Here is an 8,279-nt window from a genome sequence, read left to right on the forward strand (position 1 = left end):
AAGACTTTGTTTAAAAGATTTTGTTTGCATTTCATGTTTGCATGAAATTGTTTACCAAGGTTTCATTTCTAACATCACTAGCGTAACACTTATCGTATTGCCGGGTGTGATTGTAATGTTTTGTATGGCGCTTTCTTTACACTTTCCCCGGATATGTGTTTCCTACAGTTAGCTATAATGTTAGTGAACTCTAGGTCTTCTCTTTGTTCATATACGACAGTATTCGCATGAATTGGCTTGATGTGATAAAATGATGGTTTAAACCATCATCTTCACGTGAGACATTTACATTATATTATAATACCGTCCTAGTTTTTAAATAGCGCTAAAATGTATATTTTATATTTTAACCTTTATGCGGATATAGAATCCCGCACAAGGTTCTCTGTTCTCTGGTTCTATGTTTTTAAAAATACCGCGAAACAAAGACAAGGACCCTCAAAATCTATGCATACAACAAAACACATGTAGGTGTACGATGATTTATCAGAAAATTACTTTTGTTTGAAGAAAAACTTAAATCAGCTGGTGCTTGATAACTATTGAAGTTATTAAACACGGTAATGATGTGTTTAATGCGATATTGATTTTAATTTTAACTCAATGCGCTAAAGGTCTATGAACTTTAACATCATAGTTGGTAAAATTAACTTAAATCATGTGCAAAATGAAATAGATCCTAACTACTTTCTAAATGTTTGTTACAGAACTTATGGTGAACAATTCACCCGTGCATATGTTTAATCAGATTTTGTAACTGGATTGAGTGAAAATAATAAACTTCTCTCTGGCGGCATGACTTGTTGTATCATTGTTTTTATTCATCAAGTTAAATGTAAATTTGCAAATCCAAATGATAGGAAAACTTTATGATAGGAAAGTACGGACAGCGCCTTTGACCAAGCCTCTACATATGGGGCACTTGCGCAGAGAAGACGCACATTCTTTGCACACAACTAGGTGACCACAGGGGATGAAGACAATGTTCACTTCCTTATCCATGCAAACTTTGCATGTGCGCTCCTCTTGAAGTCTTCTTAACTGTTCCTCCATTGACAAGTCTGAAAGATCTTGACTCGGTGATGCAGCTTCATTTGTCTGGGCCATCAGTTTTCTTAGCAGGTAGACATCATTCTTCTTGATCCAGTTGCGGAAGACCTCTGCTGCATTTCCTTTTGACAGGACTAACTCAATGAGCTGCCCTGTCTGCTGCTTGACTGTAGTGCAGTTACGAATAATGCCATACTCTTTCTGTGAGATGACGTTCTCCTCTAGAAGATGGTCCATTAAGCTCTGCACACTTTTTAGGTTCTGTGACATGGCAAGATGATGTTTCTTAAGAAAAGTAAGAAACTTACTTTCTCGCTCCTCCTCTCTCTTCTCATCTTCTGCACTTAGTAAATCAGACACCAACTCTTGAACGGTTTCGTAATTTTCTCCACTTGCGAGGATTTTGCTTTGAACGGTTTGCTTCACCACAGGATTGTTCTCTTGTTCTCTCACAAATTCTCTCGAGTTGCTGTCTCCATTAGTCAATAGCTGTTCAAATAGTCTTGGAAATCTTGCTTGAATCTGATGAACAAACTCTTGGCCCTTTTCTTGCAGCAGGTATTCACATCTTGGAAACCACTTAGCATGTTCTACCCATGGATCATCACCAGACTCCCAACATCTGAGTCCACCATCACAACAAAAGCACTTCACGTCATCATTACGACCAACATAGTAAAAACCAGCCTTAGCCAATTGGTCTGGTCGAACAGCTATTCTTGAGGGCCAGTTGACAAATGTGAGCAACCTTTCTTCACACTGTTGCATTGCCGAGTTAGATACATTGGAAAGGCCGCCACCAGATAAAGGTACATTATCTGCATGGTCACCTCGTACGAAGCGGCAGTGGGGGTAATGCCTCTGGTGCTCTGATACTGCCCGATCTCCCGGTTCCCAGTTGCTAAGCTGGCCTCCACAACTGAAGCAAGCCACTCTGTCGCCCTGGCCAAGGTAGTAAGGTAAGGTAAGGTAAGGTAAACTTTATTATCCCCGAGGGGCAATTTTGATTACAGGCAGCAGTAACAAATAAATTAATCAATCAAACAACAACAATAAACACAACCACAAAAGAACATAATTTAAATACAAATTTACAAGGTACTGTTAACAATGGTGATAACAGTCGGGATATATGACCTTTTAAATCTATTTGTTCTGCATCGCGGCAGACTATATCTGCGCCCGGATGGCAGCAGCATAAATTCATCCCACAAGGGATGACTATGGTCAGCCAGGATGGCTCTCGCCTTCTTCAAAGATCTGACCTTGTACAGGTCATGTAGGTCATTTAAGGGTGTGCCAACAATTTTACTGCATACCCTTACAATACCTTGCATGCGATTTTTCTGTTTAATAGAAAGTGACCCGTACCAACAGATAAAGGAAAAAGTGAGAACTGATTCAATGAAACAAGAATAAAACATTTCCATAAAAACAGTGTCAACATTAAAACTACGAAGCTTACGAAGAAAGTGCATACGCTGATGTGCTTTTTTACACACAGCATCAACCTGGGGCTCAAAGCACATTTTACTGTCGATTACAGTCCCAAGATATTTATACTGCTGCACTAATTCAACTGGCTGGTTGTCCATCACAACAGGGGTAATGACAGTGGGATTTCTACTAAAGTCGATACACATCTCTTTAGTTTTTTCCACATTAATGTTTAAAAAGGAGGATTTACACCAATCCATAAAATCATTCACTACAGGACCGTGTTCGGGATCATCACTACTGAGGAGGGACACAATGACAGAATCATCCGCAAATTTAATAATATGGCGCCGTTCATGATGGCTTTGGCATTCATTTGTATATAAAACAAACAAGAGAGGAGAGAGGACACAGCCCTGGGGGGACCCAGTAGAAGAAAAAAGTGCATCTGATAAGACACTGTTCACTCTCACCCTTTGTGACCTAACTGTTAAAAAATCCATTAGCCAGCAGATCAGTCCATTATCAATGTTGTACGTGTTTTTCAACCTTTCTGCTAAAACATGTGGCTGAATACAGTTAAAAGCAGAGGAGAAGTCAATAAATAGTAGACGGGCAAGGGACTTGGCCCCCTCAAGATGTTTAAAAACCATGTTTAAAAGTGTCCCTATTGCGTCGTCCACACCTCTGCCCGACCTATAGGCGAACTGAAGAGAATCTAACTTATCCTGTACAGTGTCCAAAAGTGCATCCTTCACTAGCCTTTCAAAAGCTTTCATGACAAGAGATGTAAGTGCCACTGGTCTATAGTCATTGAGTGTCTTAGGTGTATGAATCTTAGGCACAGGAACAATTATTGCGTCCTTCCAAAGTGAAGGGACCCTATGCAGCTGTAGTGACAACTGAAAAATAAAGCAGAAGATGTCTGCCAGCTGGACAGCACAGTTCTTTAGAACACGACCCCCGATCCCATCAGGACCTGGACTCTTCCTTTCTTTTACACCACGAAAGAGTTTCAAGACCATGAATTTATCAATGGGCACAATAATATTCTCAGGATTTAAGTCCACATTTTTAAAAACAGACATCTCCTCACTAAAATCATGGTTATTAAACCGATTATAAAAAACATTCAATTCATTAGAAAAGTCCAGATCGGTTTTTCCATTCTGAATAATGGAAAGCTTTTTGGGCTGCAACCCCATTATGGTTTTCACGCCCTCCCATGCAGGACGTGAATTTCCAGTACGCAACAAATCTTCTACCTTTTCTTTATATACGCGCCTGGCAAGCTTAAGTTCCCTCTTCAACTGTTTAGATAATATCCTGTACTGTGTCATGTCCCCCTGATTAAAACTAATGTTCCTCTGATTAATTATGTTTTTCACTGATTTGGAGACCCAGGGTTTATTATTTGGATAAATGAGGATGGATTTTTGGGAGATGATCATTTCCTCACAAAAGGATATATAGGCAGACACAGTTTCTGTCAGTTCGTCTAAATCCGAACAAGCCTTTTTAAACACATCCCAATCAGTGTCATAGAAACAATCCTGAAGACAATGAACTGACTTTTCTGTCCATACCGGAACCAATCTTTGTTCCGCCTTGTGCCTCTTCAGGACCGATTTATACATCGGAACTAAATAAACAACATTATGGTCAGATGTTCCAAGAGGGGCTCTAGAAAGAGATTTATAAGCCCCCTTAACCGTCCCAAAGCAAAGGTCCAGACACTTTGAGTGACGAGTCGGACAAGTGACATACTGATAAAAATTACAAAGAGACTTCCCCGGTTTACAGAGATTAAAATCACCCATAATTAGGATCGGTGCGTCCGGCGCAATCCCCTGTAGCCGCTGCACAGATCTAGTCATGACTTGAGTGGCCCTATCAATGTTAGCCTTCGGGTGAATATAAACAAGAGTCACAAATAATTGAGAGAATTCCCTTGGTAGATAAAAGGGACGTAAAGATACAGAGAGGAGTTCAATGTCCGGCGTACACAGTGACTCTCTGATGACTACTGTACTGCACCAGTTATTGTTTACGTACAGACACAATCCCCCGCCAAGTGACTTACCGGTCACTGCAGGATCTCTGTCCAAACGGTATGGAACTCCGAAGCCATCGATCTCCAGATCGGATTGTAAGTCGTGCTCCTTAAGCCATGTTTCAGTGAAGGCGAGAAGACAGGCACCGCTATACTCCGCCAGGAACTTGACGTTTGCCTGAAGCTCGTCAACTTTATTCCTGAGTGACTGGACATTAGCAAGGATAACTGTGGGAAGGGGGATCCGCCTGTGTCCTTGTCTCCTGAGCCTCTGGCGTACACCGCCGCGTCTCCCTCTTTTCCTTGCTGTCGGCCTCGTCCGATGCGCCCTGTTCATGTTCACTTCGTAAGGGTCCGGCAACCGGAGGATCTCTGCGGGGATAACTGCAGAAGAATCCACGGTGCCCACACTGGTGCCGCGCAAAAACAAAAGGAATTCCCGACCATACTGGAGAGGCTTTCCATCCACGAGAAATCCACATAAAAAGTGACATAACAGCGTTGACAAAAAAAGGAGGCCAGTCAAATTCAAGTGAGTCATTTTGCCTCTGTTCATTTGCAGAACGATAACGTAGAGTAGACGGACAAGTTCGGACTACACACCACTCTCACACACTGCTGCTGCGTGTCGCCATTACCAGCGCCATCATCAACCTCTCTAGTAGAAACCACTTTTGGCAAGCTCAGCTGGAGTTACTGTAGCAAGAGTCCAATTCTGAAAGGTGTCAAGGCGTTCCTGTTCCCGACGCATGCCAGGATTGTGACAAGTTGGAGGTCGCTGGTGAGACATATCCTCAACTCCACGGGAGGAAATGGGACTGGAGAGGGCCAGGTTGCTGAATGCCGTGTTTAAGTAACCCACCTGCTCCTCCATTTGGCCTGAAATGGATGCCGTGGTGGTCGATGTTACGGCTGTCGCAGGGTTGGAAAGCTGTAGGATGGCTACGTTGCGAAGTGGATGAAAAGGCAGAGTAGGAGGACGACAGGAGGTTTGCGGTGGCGGGTAAAAATGTGACCACAGGGCGTGTCCACTCAAGCCCTTGTCTCTGCTGGACATCCCATGACTAGTGTCTAGTCGTCCATGACAGAACATATAAGCGGGCAAATTAGTTGTATCATTTGAAAAATCACCACACAATTTCAGGTATTCACATCTTGGAAATGGTTGCCACCTCGGGAATACAGTAAATCAAATGCAGAAAACAAATATTGAAATATTAAATGATTCTAAATATTATTCTAAATATTATTATTATTATTAATTATACTATTATAATACTATTTTTATGAGCTCAGACATTTTTTTAATTCAGAAATTTTTATTTCAACATTATACTTTCGAGTATACATTGAAGTAGTGAAGAAAATGATAGATCGGCATTACGTACATAAAGTAAAACAATAATGACATTTACAGATGGTCTAACCAGAATAGAAAATCTCTGCAGGCTATCATGTCTTGCTCTAGGGTATAGTTGACCAGACTTTCAACTAATTCACCAACGTCAGTTTTTGCAAATTTTGACACCAGTGACACACAGAGATCCGTTACAAATGTCCATATAGCGAGTATCTCTGTGATTTCGAATTCGTCACAACATGCACGCAACACATCCAGAACTTTTCTGAGGATTACGCCGTTCGACTCTTTGCCGTTAAAAAACATGGGTGTTACATCAGTCCATGACTTTGTCAGGCCTCTTACGACATCCATTTCATTTTTGAGATTTGTCACACGTTTGGTATCCTGCGCACAATCGTTTTTCATACCACACGCAGCATCGATGATCCTGTGCATCAAGCCAACCATTTGGCCTCTAAAATGATCTTTAAACATAGAGTCTAGCAAAGCTCTTAAAGGACACTCTTTGCCTGTGGCGCACTCACACGCCGGATGATACTTGTGCCCCACATCGCCAGAACTCAATGCGAACTCGTTCTCCATCCGTTTTTGCGTCGCCATTTTTTCAGCTTTTCGAATACTATTCGATGATGAAAGATGCTTTTCGAAGAGTCCCTTATTCGATGATGAAAGATGCTTTTCGTTCCTGGAATGTTCCTGGAATCTCCTGAGTGAGTCCTTGCGGCACAGTCGTCCAGGGTTTGTGTGTGGAAGTTTGTGGTTTTGGGTCAGAAGCTTGAGTCGAAGAAGCGTAGTTTGCATCAGGTTCAGGCAAACAGGAATGTTGAAGCGGGCTTTGATCAATGAGATGATGCAGTAGCGCAGCAGTCCGAGGCTAGTAGAGCTAGACTAGAGCTAGAGCGTGCGATGTCCTGAAATATTTATCAGGACAACTGACAGAGCTCACCCCGCCCCGCTGGAGGGGCTGAATAGGGATGTCGTCATCGCTTAAAACACACCTCTTCACTGAGGCCTATGGGCTTTAGCTCCCCTGACTTCACACCTCTCTCTTCTTTATCCCCCTTCTCTTGTTGTTTGTTAAGCGTCCTTGGGTTCTGTGAAAGACGCTATATAAATGAAAGTTATTATTATTATTATTAAACAGCTGTATAGGATTAAAGGCATATGCATATGACGGAAGTGCAGCGATGGAGCGCGTGAACACGAGCAGTGTGAGAGGATTCCTGAGATCTTGCGACGAACTGACTGAGATGATTCGCTGTTTAATACAGAAGAAACTCATCAAGAAGTACTTGAGCAGGTATAAAAACCTATTTTATGTGTGGATTAAAGAATAGAATAAAAATAGACATTTAATGAAGACACATATAGCATTGTACAATGTATTTCTGAGCACCAGACACTCTCTTTTTAATCATTATCAACATATTTTTTTATAAAAAATAACTATAAAAGAGTTCCAAATGACACTTATTTTTGAGCCCCACACTTTTAGGCCTTTTTTTAAGCCAACTTTGTCTAGCCTTAATTTACTGAAGGCTATGGATGTTAGGTAAATATGTTTATTAAATTAATTCACAATATGTACACATTCATTATTAATCTTATGCCTAATATGATGAAAAAGGCTGTTATTTGTTTCATCTCCTCTCACATTAAATCATATGTATTATATAGGCCTATTTTAAGTTCAAAATGGTGAAATTAGAAAAAAAGTTGATTAGTTTGCCTTGATTATTTCTGTCGTTGTTTAACATTTCTCAAAACATTTCTGTCAAATATGAAATGTTTAGTTTAGCTACTTGCACCTTATCTCGCACTTTATGACCATTATCAGCTAGAACTCGCTCTCAGCGGCTCCTGTGTATGAATGTGTCTGCAGGTGTATCTGACCCTAACAACTAATGACCAACTTTATTTTTGCTATTGTACATACATTTTATTCTTCTAACTGTTTGTCTTTGGTTAACACAGCTGGAGAAGAACAACAGGAAGGTTGGAAGACACAGTAGAGGAACTACAGAATAAATATGGAGAGAAAACAGCATTAAAAAGGATCAAGTCCATAGTGAAAAAAATCAGAAAAAAGAATATCAAACGTAGGAAAAGATTTATAATTTACTTTATTAGTAGTCAATATGTTTCTCAATCTTCAATAAGCTTTACTATAATGTTTACATGGTTTTGGTTGTGTATTTAATTGTTAATTTTTTTTAACAGATGGTGACTTTCAAACGCTGAGCGTTCAAACACATTCTGGAAACATGGCAAATCAACAGCCTAACAACCTTCCACAACGACAGCATAATATTTCTACATCATTCGGACAGCCATTCATTCAGAACCCTAATCAGGTTAACTTAACAATTGACCAGA

At 40.7% G+C, this 8,279-nt stretch overlaps 1 pseudogene across 1 annotated transcript; it reads right to left on the reverse strand.

Moving 5' to 3' along the window:
- Window positions 1–867: 867 nt before the first annotated feature.
- Window positions 868–6,503, reverse strand: LOC311301647 (putative inhibitor of apoptosis; annotated as a pseudogene). Its single transcript has 3 exons — window positions 6,246–6,503; window positions 5,195–5,586; window positions 868–1,992 (listed from the first exon to the last, which is right to left on the reverse strand). The product of its transcript is annotated as a putative inhibitor of apoptosis (transcript).
- Window positions 6,504–8,279: the final 1,776 nt, after the last annotated feature.

This window comes from Rutilus rutilus, assembly GCF_951802725.1.
Source record: "Rutilus rutilus genome assembly, chromosome: 12".
NCBI classification, from domain to species: Eukaryota; Metazoa; Chordata; class Actinopteri; order Cypriniformes; family Leuciscidae; genus Rutilus; species Rutilus rutilus.